This window comes from Salvelinus alpinus, chromosome 21, assembly GCF_045679555.1.
Source record: "Salvelinus alpinus chromosome 21, SLU_Salpinus.1, whole genome shotgun sequence".
NCBI classification, from domain to species: domain Eukaryota; kingdom Metazoa; phylum Chordata; class Actinopteri; order Salmoniformes; family Salmonidae; genus Salvelinus; species Salvelinus alpinus.
In genome coordinates, this window is record NC_092106.1 from 7,836,523 (window position 1) to 7,855,536 (window position 19,014).

Genomic DNA, 19,014 nt, shown 5'->3' on the forward strand with positions numbered 1-19,014 from the left:
TATTCTGTTGGCTGTGGACTTTACGTGGTGACACTGGGAAGCCGGGTTCCCTTTGAAAGACCCTTTTGGCTGGAAGAGGCGAGGCGGGGGCCCTACTTGGTAGTCAGCAGTACTAACTGAGCTCCATTCATGATCACTGCATGCAGCTGTCCCTCTAGGGCTCCTCTATTTGAAGAGATAAGATAAACTGTTTAAAAGATATATGCTGCTTTATTTCGTTTGAATATTCCGTTCATTTATCCCCTCTTGGGCGAATTACGTTGCGGTTATCAACTCCATCGCAATGTGCCAGCATCGGCATCATACGTAGCTGACGAACTAGAGGAAAATAGTAGAATTGTGAAATATATGTAATATTGTTTTTGTTTTAGTTTTACATTGAATCAGACATGGTTACATTTGCATATTACAATCATACGGATTTTTGCGTAACTGGCACACAGTTTCAGACTGCTGAATAGGTTTATATTTGAAATCCGTGTGCTGTTTCATCTGTTACACTAGTACTGTTATTCCTTTGGATGAAAGATAGTGAGACATATTCAATGGTTTTGAATGGTCAGATCCTTCCTCAAATCTCACAGTTCCTTTAAAGACACAAGTCTTTGAAGTCTTTATCTGCACTGCCACAGCCCTGCATTACTGTATGGTTCTCTCAGATACAATACTGTAGCTTGCATAAAGTGAGGATCAAAAAATAACAGTGAATATGGTGGTATATGGCATATGGTGTATAGCCTATGATGCTATGCTATCCCAAAAATATGGTCATTTAGCAGACACTTCAAAGTTGTCAAGACTAAGACAAACTGTATGTAATATACAGTATTTAGGCCATGTGGGAATCAAACACACAACGCTGCTGTTGCCAGAACCATGCTCTAAACCATTGAGGTATTACAACTACCGTACATGGGAATCAAGCAAACATTTCAAATTGCTCTGCGGCTGAACAACTGGGAATTTTATCCATGTGACGCTGGACTAAAAAGTAGGCATTTCTCTGTCGGTTTGCCGACTTCCTATCCCTCCGTCATGTGAAAAACATCTAGTCCTTCAGCCTCGGAGCATTATAAAATCCACTTGAGTATGCTTCATCAAACTTTCCTATGCAAATCTAGCAGAAATCAGGGAGTCCAAGGCTCTACCGTATGTAAATCGATGCTATTTGACTAGTATTTCTAAACCTACAAAATGCATAGAGAACGCATGAATTCTCCCCTGTCCCGCAGTAGCAAATATCCTTCGTTTTTTTCCTGTTTTCTTTGATTATAGTTGTGCTGCATGGGTGCCCAAGGGAAAACTCTGCAGTCGGTGATGGGACCCAGTACATTATGGATTGAGTCTGATTTCAGAACCACTCTCTTCTGTCACAACTCCCCGGGAAAATGTTTGAATAATCTGTCAGCTTCAGCAGACTTGGTCCATTTCACAGCAACTCCCAGTGAATTACCCTTGTAGAAGGCACACTCCCTCTCTGGGTATATCTGCCTAGACTCATCCATGTCTCCAAGACCCTCCTCCCACTGCCCCACTGAACCCATCTATACATGTCCCTCATCTACAGTACATTCCTTCATATCTCTCATCCTCTATCACCTTTGCCTCAACTCCCATATCCATCCATCATAATCTCCAACATAAGATCCCATATGAAAAAGAATCATACAAATCAAATAAGAATTGTATATGGCAGAAGAAGATGATTTGTAAAACATCTAATTAGTAATCTAATAATAATCTGGTAAGAATGTGTTGCCTTATATATCAGTGGTGTATCTGTATATGTGTTGACTTACAATGCCTTCGGAAAGACCCCGAGACTTTTTCCACATTTTGTTAGGTTACAGCCTTATTCTAATAAAAAAAAATAATACTAATGTCCTCTCAATCAATCAGAAATATTTCATTTACATAAGTTTTCAGACCCTTTACTCAGTGCGTTGTTGAAAAACCTTCGGCAGCAATTACAGCCTCGAGTGTTCTTGGGTATGACTCTACAAGCTTGGAACACCTGTATTTGGGGAGTTTCTCCCATTCTTCTCTGCAGATCCTCTCAAGCTCTGTCAGGTTGGATAGGGATTGCTGCACAGCTATTTTCAGGTCTCGCCAGAGATGTTCGTTCGGGTTCAAGTCCGGGTTCTGTCTTTGCCACTCAAGGATATTCAGAGACTTGTCCCAAAGCCACTCCTGCGAAGGTCTTGGCTGTGTGCTTAGGGTCGTTGTCCTGTTGAAAGGTCCTGAGCGCTCTGGAGCAGGTTTTCATCATGGATCTCTCTGTACTTTGCTACGTTCATCTTTCCCTCGATCTTGACTAGTCTCCCAGTCCCTACCGCTGAAAAACATCCCCACGGCATGATGCTAGCACCAACATGTTTCACCGTAGGGATGGTGCCAGGTTTCCTCCAGATGTGACGCTTGGCATTCAGGCCAAAGAGTTCAATCTTGGATTCATCAGACCAGAGAATCTTGTTTCTCATGGTCTGAGAGTGTTTTTGCCTTTTGGCAAACTCCAAGTGGGCTGTCATGTGCCTTTTACTGAGGAGTGGCTTCTCTCTGGCCACTCTACCATAAAGGCTTAGATTGGTGGAGTGCTGCAAAGATGGTTGTCCTTCTGGAAGGTTCTCCCATCTCCACAGAGGAACTCTAGAGCTCTGTCAGAGTGACCATAGGGTTCTTGGTCACCTCCGCTCCCTCGGTCACCTCCCTTTAGCCAGGTGGCCCGCTCTAGAAAGTCTTGGTGGTTTCAAACTTCTTACAGTTAAGAATGATAGAGGCCACTGTGTTCTTGGGGTGTAGTCATTGTGCGTTCTCAGTGGACATTCGGGTTTTTTCTTAAATTCGCTCTGGCGATCTACAGTACTCCGATTTCAGAGCACTCTCGTCTGAGTGTACCAGAGCGCAGAATAATGAATTTACGAGCGCTCAACACCCGTTGAATATGGCCAGTGTCAGTAAACGTCGGCAAAAAAGCGTAATTAAATTGTTTCCAGCAGCACAGTTACAGTCACCAACCCTTTGGTAAACACAAAAACTGCCTAACCAGCTCTGCTAGGGCGAGTACAATGGTCAGAGGGGTCTCATTTGTGTCTGGAAGTAGTTAGCAAGCTAGCCAATGTTAACTTGGGTGCTTGACTGGCGTTGTAAGGCCAGAACACTCAAATCGACCCTACTCCTCGGCCCAAACGTCCAGTGTACGCTCCGAGAGCAAAACTATCTGAATTTACAAACTGACAACGCTCTGAATTTATGAGCCCAGGCACTCCATATTGCATTTAACTAGGCAAGTCAGTTAAGAACAAATAATTTTTTACAAGGACAGCCTACTTCTTCCTCCCCATCAGGGAATTGAACCCCGGTCTCCCGCGTGCCCTGCACGCACGACACAGGAATTATTAAGCTAAATAGCCCAGTACTGTACTGCCGACCGTCACGTTGTACAGCGCCATATTTACCGTTCCATGCTAACGGAAACCCAGAGGGTTTATCGTTTTTCTTGGAATAGAAACACCATAATATTAATCAAATTAATTAAGCAAGTACCAGTCAAAAGTTTGGACACACCTACTCATTCCAAAATTTCTTTATTTTTTTACTATTTTCTACATTGTATAATAATAGTGAAGACATCGCAACTCTGAAAAAACACATATGGAATCAGTTAAGAATAAATTCTTATTTACAAGGACAGCCTACCCCTTCCTCTCCGTCGGGGAATTGAACCCCGGTCTCCCGCGTGCCAGAATTCTGTAGTACAGACATGCTTGCTCTCCCTTATGTAAGGAATTAGGCACTTTCCCATGTTTACTACAGTATGTATTGTAGGCTATGTTTGTGTGTCAGACTGCACAGTAGCCTAATAAACAAATGCAGGTGGCTTATATCTTCAAAATGCTTTAAATACTTTATTATCCAAATATAAAAGTACTGTACAGTACCATATTTCTTCATCAGCATCTTCATGCTTTCGTTAATAAAATAATGATAAAAAGACTCTTTCAAAATGCAGATGTTGATTTAGTTATGGATCCATAACGAATTACTATGTTAATAAATATAACTGATTTACAGAAATATTGGAAAAAAATATGTCTAATGAAGGCAAACAATTTAGAGAATCCTCCAATCCTCTTATGCTGTAGCCTACTCCTGACCGTCACGTTGTACAGCGCCATGTTTTCTATTCCATCCTAATGGAAACCATGAGGGTTTTGTTTTTCTCGGAATAGAAATACCACAATATTAATCAAATTAATTAAGGCAAATTTCTTAAAATAAATCCCATATACTATGTTATTACAAAAAAGGTATTACATTCTCCGGTAATGTCAATATGGAAGACTATCAAATGCCTCTCAAAGATGCCCTCTGGTGGTCAAACTAGCACTAACTTGCATTAACAGAAAAAATGGCTGACAATTAGATAACATGCTACAGAATGCTGCAGCAGCCCGCAAGGTGTGCTGCAGTATGACGCAACTTTTAAAGGAGCAACCACTGTATGTACATTTTCATGTTTGGAATTTCCATGGTTAACGTTAGGCAGCACCTCCTACTGGACAGTTGATTTATTTACAACTATGCATTTGGTCTCCCAATCAGGGTTTTAACCAAGCCCATCCCTACTTAGGTTTGATATTTGTCACTGACTACTACCAACGTGCTATCATGAGAATGGCTTTTGTGAAATCTCTACTTAATAACTAAATAGATTCAATGCTGCAATCAAAGTAATTCCTCCTCCTTCTGTCGTCCTCTTTCTCCTCTCATCCCCATCCTTCTGCATTCCTCTTTCCTCCTCCTGCTTCTCCTCCTCCTCTCATCCTCCCGTCCACCTCTCCCCTCCTCCCCCAACTCTCCTCTTCTCCCCCTGCTCCTCCTCCCCTCTCCTCCTCCTGTCCTCCCATTCTCCTCCTCTCCTCCTTCTGCTTTCCCCTTTCGTCCTCCTGCTCCTCTCCTGCTCCTCTCCTCCTTCTGCTTTCCCCTTTCCTCCTTCTGCTCCTCCTCGCTGAGGACGTTGATTCTTTTTTTTGTCACATCACATGCTTCAATGATGTCAGACAGTGGTATGCAAGTGCTTTGACGTGTGTATGACACATGTATGTGAGACCTTAGAAGGCTTAGCTTAATGTCTCATGTATGTTGTTTTTATATAATACATGCAACATTTTTGTTATGTCTACATTTTAACCACCAGTATAAGTCAGATATTACAAGAATCTTTTAAGTGTACTTGCTGCCACATGTATTACTTACAAGTTCCAGGTAGAACATATAGGAATCTTGTTAAATTCTTCTATACCTTTTCCATATGGGATCCTGCTATCCTACTCTCTCTGATCTCCATCACCTGCCCTACCTACTACACATCAATCAATCCACCATTCCACCAATTCACCTATGCACCCACCCACCCATACATCCATCCTAAACACCACCCAGCCACCCAACCAGCCACCCTTCTGTAATGTCAATATCAAAATCAATATTCAAATCATTCCAAGGGAATCTGTTTTTCTTCTCTGTTTTTCTCCATTAACTCAAAGAAGCATAAATATCAATTTATGCACATTTAACACCACCACCTGCCCCCAAATGACCTGTTGGCATTTCTACCGCAGTGTTTTCCTTAAATTAAAAACCGTAACAACATGCAAATACAAAAAGGGCACTTTGAGGTCCGTTACTTGTTTTTACAGAAATGTCAAGGTCTCAGAATAGCTGAGAAATTCTGCAAGACCTATCCAGGCAAATTACAAAATGACTCACTCAGACTGCATACTGTGTTTTCTTCATGCATTATCCCCATTTCTCTTCTTTGTTACAGCCAGTTCAGTGATCGATTCACCGCTAAATGTAGGGTGAGCGTCAATGTTTCTGGCTTTTAAAGCAACATTGAAAGTGTCTGAATGAATTAAGACTGCATGGGCTGGCACAAAATAAATCCCTGGCTGCACATAGGCACAGCTACAGTATTCTTTCCAACGTTACAAGTAGTAGTTTAGTTTGTGCTAATGGACTAGCAGATTTTACTTATGTATGGTGTTGTGATGGTGTTGTGGTAGGTTTTACTTCCTGTTAAAATGCCTGTCACTTTGTGTTAGGGTGACTTTTGACCCCAGGCCAGACAGGGGCAGCTGTCTCAGGGGACAGGCTACAGCAGGTGTACTTGATAGAGGTTTAAGGTCAAAGGTCAGTGTCGTAGCCTCTAAACACTAAGGACAGCTCTAAGGACACTAAGGACAGCTCTTCCCCCAGAGGGAAGGTGTAGCAGGTGCTGCCATGGCAACCGGTTGTGAAAAGTAAATATCAGCCCTTAAACCTCAGATGAACAGGAATGGGAAAGGCTTTCTTTAAATTCTATCAAATCAGTTCTTAGGAAATTAGATCCCGAAAAACCAACTGGTGGTTTAGGGTTAGGTCCGTGGATTTCGATTGTGACTTAAATCATCCCTATTGATGGGCCAGATGGCCAGCAGATTGGCAGTGTGAGTGAGCTGTATCTTGTCTTGGATATGTCAACGTTCCCCCTTCATGCCTCTTCACGCCATTGAAATCAAGACCAAGACAGCTGTCCACCATCAAGCCACTGCTGCCTCATTACAATATTCAAAAGAAAGTCTGTCCGTTACGCACACTGTGTAACATCTCAAGATTGCCAGTGCTGTTCAATACGAGATGTATCGAGGTACACTGCACTGATATACATACCTCTATCTGGTATGGTCTGGCAGGGTCGTGATCCTCATGAAGACTGTGTGGGCTGTGTTGGCCTAGCAGAGAAGGGCAGACATGGGAAGCTACATGTGGTCAGGGAGCCGCTGAGCAGGGGGTAATGGTGACTACCTAAGCAGCATCTGGGTGTCGGAACTGGGGACTAAAGGAAACAACTGGGTCCCTTGTGGAGGATGTCCATTGACCTGTGGGTGAGAGAGAGAGAGAGACACAGCATTATATACACTGAGTGTACAAAACATTAGGAACACCTTTCCAATATTGAGAACAGCCTCAATTAGTAAGGTGTCGAAAGCATTCCACAGGGATGCTGGCCCACAGTTGTGTCAAGCTGGCTGGATGTCCTTTGGGTAGTGGACCATTCTTGATACACACAGGAAACTGTTGACAAGAAAAACTCAGCAGTGTTGCAGTTCTTGACACAAACCGGTGCATCTGGCACCTACTACCATACCCCGTTCAAAGGCACTTAAATCTTTTGTTTCGCCCATTTACCCTCAGAAAGGCACACATACACAATCCATGTCTCAATGGTCTCAAAGCTTAAAAATCCTTCTTTAATACACCTGTCTCCTACCCTTCATCTACACACATTGAAGTGTATTCAGTAAGGGATCGTAGCTTTCACGTGGACTTAGTCCACGTCATGGAAAGAGCAGGTGTTCATAATGTTTTGTACACTAACCCTAACCCCTCAGAGAAAATACGCTAAGATAGCGTAAGTTATAGACAACAGTGAAATCAAAATCGGGGAGAACAGCTATGCGGTGTGATGAAACACATTCCACAATGGAGTAGCAAACTGATTCAACGCTACACCAGCCTGTATAAAATCCTGTTTTATTTGATCAATTTATATGATATGCTCGACTTAACTATAGCATTCTCAACTTTATTCTATTCTATTTACAGTATAATCTTAGAGTACATGACAGATTACGTCTCCCTCTAAACCGTTCCTTCACGGCTGACCTTAGCGGGAGAGCCGAGTTCAACTCTGCGCCGACTCCAAATCAGCCCCGCTCGCCGCCTTGCACTCCTGCTTCGAACTTTTGCACATGTTGTCGGAAAAAATGCCCGGGGGTATCAGACCTCATTTGCATATGCAGAGCAGAAAAACCGTGCATGATAATACACTGATGCACTGTCAAGTCCTTACTTTAAAAAGGGAGAGGAAAATAACACACTCACTCGCACACAACCCAAACAAAGAGACGGATGGTTAACTCTGGGGTTATTTACATCACTGGCCTGCTTTCAAACTAGACAGGAAGGAATTGTGTTTTGATTTAATCGGAGTATTTATCTACAAATATCTTCCTATCTTCCTCTTTCCCGCCTTCCCTCTATATTTATTCTCTCCTCTCTCCCTCTCTGATCAATATGAACATAATTAAACAACCACTCATTAGCATCTGCAATAAAAAAAACACCTTTTTCATTAAAACCCCATATGCTCTCATTGGTTTCATGATCTAACAAGAGGCTAGGTACTTGCAGAGTGTCATGACTGGCCTGTGCGGCTCAGGCTACCGTGGACCATAATCCTACAGAGATATCTCTCACACCCACCAGCGTGGGAGAGATCGAGAGGTATGGAGGTGGGTGGGTTTTATGTCACCTCAACGTCCATTGTAAATCTTAAGGGAGCAGACAAAATCCCTTCGTCCTCTCAGTATGGAATGCATGATTTTTATTTTACCTTTATTTAACTAGGCAAGTCAGTTAAGAACAAATTCTTATTTTCAACGACCTAGGAACAGTTGGTTAACTGCCTTGTTCAGGGGCAGAACAACAGATTTTTACCTTGTCAGCTCGGGGATTCGACCTTTCGGTTACTAGTCCAACGCTCTAACCACTAGGCTACTTGCCGCCCCGATGGGTCTATGGAGAAGCTACCTCTGAACAGTAACATGCAATAAATGGACTTTGGGACAATATGTTTTGTCAGACAAAATGGTAGTAATGACGATAGATGGAATATGAAAATGAACGTCGTTTTTGTTATGTTATTAAAAAGTTAAATGACGACGTTATAACGAAAATATTGCAACTTGAAGAGTTTTCACAATATGCACTTGATGTTTGCATACTGTACGTTGTGTGGAAAATGTCCAGATCAAAGAGAACATTTATATAAAGATGAAATGTGAAGTTAGTTGTCTAAATTGGATCTGAGTAAAATCCAGACCTTGCCTCGCAACTAGTTACACCCAGAGAACTTACCCTAAATGCGGAAATGGCCATTTCTGACCCGAGGGTGTAAAACATGTGAGTTAAGAATTAACATTATGACTAGGGACCACGAGCTGCAGCCAAGGTCCGATTAGTTGTAACCCCAAAACGAAACACGAGGTTGAAGAAGACAAAGCAACCTTTTAACAATCTATGCTACGGATGAGTAGCTGTGTCTAAGAGGGTGAATTCAAGCAGGACCACCCGGTTATTCTCTCCAAGGAATCGTGTGTCTACACTGCTTTCATTCCCACGCTGGAACCACCTATATGGCCGATTAGCCATCCTCAGAAGACCCCGCTTTCAGAACAAGGGCGAGGAAGCAGACCACTAAGAGAAAGGACACTGACATCGCGTGGACAATCAGAGAGTTACACCCGGTAACAACAGAAGTGTCGCCATCAGAGGAGAGGTCGGAACTTGGTCCACGAGGAGAGACCCCATCGGAGACCTTCGAAATGTAATTATATCATTATATTCTGACCCATAAGAGTGGCAGTTCGTGGCAAGGTCAGGGTTAAACTAAGCATAGTTTACAAATGTACCAAAGTGTGCTTTTCTCTCGTGCACTCTCGCTCTTTCTTTCTCTTTTGAAATCCCTATTTTGTGTAACACGTGTCATATTGTGTTGGCTCGCTAGGGACCTGTTTCATTGTACTAAGTTCTAATCAATATCATAGACTGTGTGTTTGTGTAATCTATCGTTCAAAGGTGTGGGGTCACTTAGAAATGTCCTTGTTTTTGAAAGAAAAGACAATTTTTGGTCCTTTAAAATAACATCAAATTGATCAGAAATACAGTGTAGACATTGTTAATGTTGTAAATGACTATAGTAGCTGGAAACGGCTGATTTATTATGGAATATCTACATAGGCGTATCTTATATTATCATTTTAGATTGTTAGTAAATAAATAATCAACTCAATTGGTGTGGTACGGACTTATTTAGTGAATCTCGGATTTGTGCAGATTCACGGATTATGCGACGTTCAGAATGAGACTGTAGAGGAAATTAATTAATTAGCGACTGTTGTAAAATCGATATTCTGTTATTCTTTGAGTTAATTTGGGAAATAGAAACTCAAAGCCCAAACTTTCCCATGAAGCCCCCAGGTTAATGAGTTAATAATTACCTGATTAATTTAATCACGTAATTATAAACAGTTAATCATTCGATGAACAGCAGGCGTCACATTAATCAATCCAACGTCACAGGAGTTTGCCATTAAACAGCATTGCCATCATTTACGGAGATACAACAAAATTAGGAGCGGAAGGGAGAAGACACTACATATAGTATTATTCATAATAACTAATAATTATAGCCATGTGTAAAGGGATAGCTCACATTTCCCTGATCTACCATTTCCTGAATTTTTTATTCTTCATGTACTGAGCTAATGGAGCTGAAAACAGCTGAATGTGTCAGGTGAACTAAAATACCCAGGCTAGCCGTGTGTCTGTGCCATATGTGCTCTGTTTGTCTGAACAGACCTGGCCTAACGTTGGCACACGTTACACACAGGAATCTGGGACCATTCACCTAGCCCAGATGAGCACACTGTCACGGTGGAGCTGTGAGTGATTTATCACCCGCTCATCAGATGTAACCGTCAGCTCAAGAGCCCTTGTCAACCAGCAGAATAACAATGCCGTTGGGTTACTTTGATCAGACAATAAATATGTTCATTTTCCACAACAACAACACAAACATCAGACAGGAAATACTGGCAGCTACTGTACGTGGATGAGGAGCGTGGGTGGAGAGTGTTGGGTAAACGTGCCTGTCATGGGTCTGTGAGACAGTATGAAAATATCCACTTAGGCACGAGAATCCTGAGTAAATAGAGACCGCATTAAGCTGGGTTAAAAAGCCTTGATGGATTTCTGGCCACCCATGCCTAAGCGTAAGCTTCTAGAAGCACCTCTGGTTGTGGGCTGGTTCTCCTAAGCCAGTCGAGACCATCTCTTTTCTACGAATTCTCCATTACGGTCTTGCAGCCTTTCAGCATGGGTCGATACTGCACAGTAGGGAAGGGAGACTGTGTGTGTGTGGACTGTGCTGACCACTCTGTCTCTCATTCCATGTACTAGAATGCTGCCATTGGCAAGGACATTCTCACCTTTACTGTTAAAGCGAGGCTGCAAGTTCTACCAACAAAATATAGTCTAGCACTCTGGTACCCTGCAAACCATGACCCATTTTCTATTCTACATGAGGGAAATGTAATGGAGTCCATTGCCCATGTTGTGAATGTCTGCTGTTCTTACAAGGATTTGTACATTGCTAAACATGACCATCTTGTTGACCTGATAGCCAGCAAGTTGGGAAAAGTGGTCTCACCAACCGCACATATGCATAAGGGGAAGGGGAAGCCGGTTCGATGTTGAAGATGATGTGTTTTCCTGTGTGCCAAATACGGCAGATGTTGTTGAGGAGGAGGCCAGGAAGAGGTGCTCATTTTGGAAGTGGGCTGTTCATTTGACGGCTATATGGAGCAGGCCGTTGCCAATAAGCTGCTTAAGTACCAGCCCCTCGTGGCTTTCTTGGACAGCCTCTGGTGTAGGTGCAAGCTGGTGGCGCTGATATTCGGCAGTCTCGGCCACGTACACAGGCTTGCAGTGTGTGGCCTCCACATTTCAGGCCTGACAAAAACTAGGGCAAAGCAATTGGCTCGGTACTGCTCTGTTTTAGCTGTTGTGGGCAGCCTAGCTCTTTGGTGAAGGAGGTGCTTTCTGTACCCTTGAGTGCCATGCATACAGGGACCTTTGAAATGATTGGATCCTTTTTTTGTAAATTTGTTTGGTGGATTCAAATAAAGTATTTAAAATGTGTGTGCGTGCATGTGTGTGTGAGCGCATGACTGGGTACGTGTACAAAGCACATACAGTACCAGTCAAAAGTTTGGACACACATACTCATTCAGGAGTTTTTCTTTATTTTACTATTTTCTACATTGTAGAATAATAGTGAAGACATCAAAACTATGAAATAACACATATGGAATCATGTAGTAACCAAAAAGTGTTAAACAAATATATTTAATATTTCTCAACCAGCGTCATGTGGAATGCTTTTCCAACAGTCTTGAAAGAGTTCCCTCATATGCTAAGCACTTTTTGGCTGCTTTTCCTTCACTCTGCGGTCCAACTCATCCCAAACCATCTCAACTGGTTTGAGCTCGGGTGATTTTGGAGGCCAGTTAATCTGCAGCACTCCATCACGCTCCTTGGTCAAATAGCCCTTACACAGCCTGGGGGTGTGTTTTGGGTCATTGTCCTGTTGAAAAACAAATTACAGTCCCACTAAGCGTAAACCAGACAGGATGGCGTATCGCTGCAGAATGCTGTGGTAGCCATGCTGGTTAAGTAAGTGTGCCTTGAATTCTCAATAAATCACCAGCAGTGTCACCAGCAAAGCACCCCCACAGCATCACACCCCCTCCTCCATGCTTCATGGTGGGAACCACACATGCAGAGATCACCCATTCACCTACTCGGCGTCTCACAAAGAAATGGCGGTTAGAACCAAAAATCTCAAATTTCGACTCATCAGACCAAAGAACAGATTTCCACCGGTCTAATGTCCATTGCTCGTGTTTCTTGGCCAAAGCAAGTCTCTTCTTATTGGTGTCCTTTAGTAATGGATTCTTTTCAGAAATTCGACCATGAAGGCCAGATTCACATCGTCTCCTCTGACCAGTTGATGTTGAGATGTGTCTGTTACTTAATCTCTGTGAAGCATTTATTTTGGGCTGCAATCGGAGGTGCAGTTAACTCTAATGAACTTATCCTCTGCAGCAGAGGTAACTCTGGGTCACATTAAGAAGGAAAGAAATTCCACAAATTAACTTTTAACAAGGCACACCTGTTAATTGAAATGCATTCCAGGTGACAACCTCAGGAAACTGGTTGAGAGAATGGCAAGAGTGTGCAAAGCTGTCATCATGGAAAAGGGTGGCTACTTTGACAAATCTCAAATATAAAATATATTGACTTTAACACTTTTTTTGTTACTACATGATTCCATGTGTGTTATTTCATAGTTTTGATGTCTTCACTAATTTTCTACAATTAAAAAAATATATATATACTAGTTGTGTCCAAAATTTTGACTGGTACTGTACGTGTATGCATCTCACAATCAATCTCACTGGCTCTTCACTAGCCATGATTAATAAGGATCTGACTTTTTTTTCTTCTTTTTTGTTGTTGCCTAAAATGACATACCCAAATCGAACTGCCTGTAGCTCAGGACCTGAAGCAAGGATATGCATATTCCTGATACAATTTGAATGGAACCATGTGAAGATAATAATCAGAGAATATGACACAATAGATCTGGTAAAAGATAATACAAAGAAAAGAAAACATGTTTTTTGGGGGGGGATTCATCATCTTTGAAATGCAAGAGAATGGCCATAGTGTATTATTCCAGTTAGGTGCAATTTAGATGTTGGCCACTAGATGGTAGCACAACATTTTAGACTGATCCAATGAAACATTGCATTTCTGTTCAAATGTTGTATCAAGTCGGCCCAAATGTGCCTAATTGGTTTATTGATACATTTTCAAGTTGATAACTGTGCCCTCTCCTCAAACAATAGCATGGTATTCTTACTCTGTAATAGCTACTGTAAATTGGACCGTGTAGTTAGATTCACAAGAATTTAAGCTTTCTGCCCATATCAGATATGTCTATGTCCTGGGTAATGTTCTTGTTACTTACAATCTCATGCTAATCACATTAGCCTATGTTAGCTCAACCATCCCACGGGGGGGACACCAATCCTGGTTAATCAAGGTTAATATATCAGCACTCTCAGAGGTTAATCTATCTGTCCATAGGGACATGCAGCGCTGTGTGAGAATCGAACCCTCTGAAAGTGCTGATATTAACTCAGATTTTTTGACCTCACACAGCTGATCATGCGGAGAGGATTATAGATTTAGATCTTAACATACAAAGGAATCAGTCCGTCACATGAATACTACTGAAAAGCAATGCTGGTGTCCATGCATAGTACACACTTAAATACATCAAAGATAAACCATGTTGGTTCTGATATGGCAGTCAGTGAGACAATTATGATTCTGAGTGCATCAAGGCTCCCTACACGGGTCTGCAGATTGGAGAGGGCTCTAGCCAGTCCAATGGTATATTCCAGAACAGTGGGTGAAGCATTGTGAAGCACTGCGGGGAGATGGATGCAGAGATGTTACTTTGTGTTGAGCAAAACGAAGGCTTTGTAATTGGAGCTCACTCTCGTGATCGGTGGGATGGAGAGCGATGGCCTCAGCGTGATGCGAATCCAGTCACTCGTATTACAGCAGCGTTCCAAGTCACACCACCCTGACGCCTCTACCGCCTGACCAACCTGAGGAGTGAGGCACTCGGTGTGAAACGGATGGGTTAGTGCTCCCTATAATACCTTCAAATAAGTCACGCTAAAAAGCCTGTGAACGAACGCATGCGATGCAAATGGTCCGTTCTTATCTTTTCTCTCCGTTTTTTCCCAGCTTTGGTACCAAGGCGACAGATGCAAGACAGCTGATATCTGACCGGCAGATGTGGGCCTAGCTAAATCCCAAGGGAACAATTCCCGGCATTACTGCCAACAGATAATAATCTACTTTGCAAGCAGGGGGACAATTTAGCTATGTTTTTAGCAAAGGCATCACATTTGCTCCTCATTACGAGTATGCAAAATGGTCTTGACACACCTTCATTCCAGCGGCATAACTTCAGGCTTATTGGCGTCTATTTTAGGTCTGATTATTTCAAGTTAATGTCCTCCCTCCTTGTGGCTGTCCTTTGCCAGATGTATGTGTGGATGGTTTCTGACACCTCTATGAGGTACGGGACTGTTTTCAGACAAAGCAGTGGACTGTCTCTCTCCTCAGCTTATTCCCTGTCTGTCTCAACAGTGGCTGTAGCAAGGCCCAGATCGCCTCTCCTCTCACTCTGACTGCACCACTAATGATTTAGTCTATATATAACCCCTTTCTCTGTCTTCCTGCCTGGACTGCCTGCCTGCTTTTCTCATCTCCTGCTCTAGCCCCACACCAGACCCATGTATCTAAACCCCATTTCATTAAAACTCCACAGCAGGCAGAATAATAAGACCTTTTGGTGTGGAGAAAAGATTGATGCTGTTTGAGTGAAAGGCTCAGTCTTTGCTGGTTGCTAGTTTGACGATTGTGTCAAAGATCAAGGAAGAAACGGAAAATGTGAGCACAGGAGGTGCATTAAAAGAGAAAATAAAGAGAGTTGAAAAAGAAAGAGACGTTTGCCTGTTTCTCTGTTCTTCTGCTAGAGAGTACAGAGGGCTCTGGGTCTTACTGCAGTCAATCCAGAACGTCTGGCGGAGACAGATGTAATCTTCTAAACACCTGGGTGTTCCTGTTACACCGTTCCCATCTCTGCTGTATACAGTTGTCGTAGTGACATCATGAACATGCTATTGCCATCCAACATCAAACTTGTCATTGTTGTTATGTAAAAGTACAAACACAAATATGACAGGCTGGATGATGTCAACAGCATGGTGGTCCAACTAACATAATTGCTGGATTTTAATTTAGTATATGTCAATGTAGCAAGCCAGGCAACTAAAAGCAACGTTCTAAACAATGGTTTGGTTAGTTTCTAGCTTGTTAGCTAGCTAGCCCTCCTTAAAAACACGCCACTTTGATACAGCTACGACCGAAAGTGACTTTTCGTAGCAGGTTAGGAAAGCATTTTCGCTAACCCTTTTCCTAACCTAATTATCCTAATGTGCTGCATAAGTTATCCTAACCTGTTATAAAAAAGTCACTTCCAGTCACAGCTGTATCAAAGTGGCGTGTTTTTAGGGAATCTCCTAAGATTAGCTAGTTCAAATAATGACCAGAGCATAGCTGACATCTTAACTAATTTGTATTAATTATTACAGGAAGATAAATCACAACAAGGTCATCATTTACAAGGTAATGATAATGACCTGATAATGATAGATAACCAAAACAAATCAAATGTTGTTGGTCGTATACACATATTTAGCCGAATGATAATGATAGATAATGAATGGAAATGGTCTCTTCACACAGACAATGTGGTGAAGAAGGCGCAACAGCACCTCTTCAACCTCAGGAGGCTGAAGAAATGTGGCTTGGCACCTAAGGCCCTCACAAACGTATAGTGTTGCACCATTGAAAGCATCCTGCCAGACTGTATCACCGCCTCGTACAGCAATTGCACCGTCCGCAACCGCAGGGCTCTCCAAAGGGTGGTGCACTCAGACCAACACAACACCAGTGGCACACCACCTGCCCTCCAGGACATTTACAGGACCCGGTGTCACAGATCATCAAGGACCTCGACCACCGAGCCAGGGCCTGTTCACCGCGCTACCATCTAGCATATGGAGACAGTAGAGGTGCATCAAAGCTGGGAGCAAGAGACAGAGAAACAGCTATCTCCAGGCCATCAGACTGTTAAACCGTCACCACTAGCCAGCCTCCGCCCAGTACCCTGCCTTGAACCTTAGTCACTGTTCCAGCCAGCTACCACCTGGGACACTACCCTGCACCTTAGAGACTAGATTTTAAAAATCTGGGTTATGGGTATATTGTTTTTTTTATTATTATTGGTAGGTATTACTGCACTGTTGGAGTTAGAAACACAAGTATTTTACTGTCTGTGACAGCATGGGCAGCACCATTAAGGCTACAATGCTTAGATATCCAAACTAAGTTGACTACTTTAAAATGGCGGAAGCATGGTGGAAGCCCTCAATGGCGCTGCCCATGCTAAAACGGCCTTCTGGTCATTCGAGGCCTCTATCATTCTTTATGGGTGTGCACTGACTCGTTGCTGGTAACCATGACAACAGACGCTGAGACAAGGTCAAACTTGAATTTTTTTTTATGCATCTGAGACATGGAAAACCATCAGTCGCAGTCTACAGTCATTCCACTGGAGTATAAATTACATTTTGTTTTGACCAGCGACACTTGTCACATTCTAATTGTCTACAGACATGTTGTTAGACCATGTATAAACTAGCCTTAAAGAGCCACTGAGTACCGCGATTGGCACGTGTTTTTCTGTTGCTCATTAGAAAAAAAAGTTTCAGTCTTGGAGGTGTGTTTCCTGACCGATTCTGCATTTGGTTAATGATGTTTGTCCTCCATGAGACACTGTAGATGCGGAAGCCAATTTCATTTCCTCAAAATCCCCAGAATGATAAGATAACTCAAGAAATCTGGCATTCATTCAGTTTTAGTTGCGCAATTTTACATCTAACTAAGGTGTTTGGTGCAATAGTTCAAGTAAAAAAATGTGTGAGGTGTTCTTATGTAAACAGTCAGAGCTGCTGGGCAGGTCTGTCTCACTGTCTATGATATTGGATAGAGTGCAATCTCCGCAGCTGTTCACTCCATGTTAGTGGGCAAATGGACATCGTCAAATCACGGATGTTCAAAACTCTGTTTTAGATCAGACTGAATGTATGGCAAAAATTATTACATTTACACTTTCTGGTCAATTGTGATGATAGAATAACTGTTTCTGACTCATATTGATGCCACATAGGCAGTTTTAAAGGGATTTGTTGCTTTTTAAAAGCAGTCGCTCTTTAACCAGATGATTATATGCTATAATCAATAGGCCAGGTTTTTTTTAATTCATTTTTGGGGAACTCAGTCGGTCTTTCAACTTACTGTTGAGACACGCCTAAGTTGTAATAGCAGAATGAACTAGATTCAATTTCGAAATCAATTAAGGTTATACTTCTACCAGACACAGAGAACTCAGTCGATCTGTACAATACAGACCAGAGATTGGGAACAATTCTAGCTTTAACTTCTTGAAACCATTTATCTTTTCAGGCACTTGGAAGTAGGACTATATTTCTTCATTGAGTTTCTCTGCCATGAAATTGTTGGGGAGGTGCTTTGCCATTGTGTTGTGATATTTTTCCACTAAATTGACTTAATTCGATCAGACGGGGCACAAGGTCCTCCAGCCTGGACTATATTTAATAGCAAATCCTCCTGACCTTTCGGGAGCTCTGTGGCCGCTGGATGCCAGAAACTTGGCCTCACTCTCTCCACTCCGAGACAGCCCGAGTGCACCAGGGTGGAAGACTTAAGCTAGCCTGCATCCTCAGGCTGATTAGGACTGAAACCCCTTCACCTCAACGTTGGCACAACAAAACAATGTTCCTCCTTTAAGCAGGCCCCCCATCTCTCTCTCTCCCTCCCTCCCTCCCTCCCGCTCTCCCTCCCTCCTGGGTCCCAGTCTCTCATTCCAGCAAACAGCTTGACCTTGAGACATCCTGGCCCTCCCTCACCCGCTCCATCCCTCGCATCAGCCTCCCCTCTGGCTGCACCTGTACTCATTTATCCATTTATTTATTTTGTGACGAGCCGCTATCCTCTCCACCTGGTAGGGCATCGTGGTGTTAATTTATTTTAATTTCACCTTTATTTAACCAGGTAGGCTAGTTGAGAACTAGTTCTCATTTACAACTGCGACCTGGATAAGGTAAAGCAAAGCGACACAAACAACACAGAGTTACACATGGAATAAACAAACGTCAATAACAGGCAATAAATAGGCCATAGTAGTGAAATAATTACAATTTAAACACTGGAGTGATAGATATGCAGAAGATGAATGTGCAAGTAGAGATACTGGAGTGCAAAGGAGCAAAACAAATAATAACAGTATGGGGATGAGGTAGTTGGATGGGCTATTTACAGATGAGCTATGTAAAGGTGCAGTGATCTGTGAGCTGCTCTGACAGCTGGTGCTTAAAGTTAGTGAGGGAGATATGAGTCTCCAGCTTCAGTGATTTTTGCAATTCGTTCCAGTCATTGGCAGCAGAGAACTGGAAGGAAAGGCGGCTAAAGGAGGAATTGGCTTTGGGGGTGTCCAGTGAAATATACCTGCAGGAACGCGACCTATGGTGACCAGTGAGCTGAGATAGGCGGGGATTTACCTAGCAAAGACTTATGAAGTGAGGGCCAGCCAACGAGAGCATACAGGTCGCAGTGGTG

General features: G+C 42.7%; 1 protein-coding gene across 3 annotated transcripts in view; it reads right to left on the reverse strand.

The window, feature by feature from the left end:
• Positions 1-19,014, reverse strand: part of LOC139547726 (leucine-rich repeat and fibronectin type III domain-containing protein 1-like protein) — a 119,860-nt gene that overhangs the window by 51,735 nt on the left and 49,111 nt on the right. For all 3 annotated transcript variants that reach the window (XM_071356746.1, XM_071356747.1, XM_071356748.1), the window contains exon 2: positions 6,712-6,920. The gene's annotated coding sequence lies outside the window, so the exon portion shown is untranslated. The remainder of the gene's footprint in view (positions 1-6,711; positions 6,921-19,014) is intronic.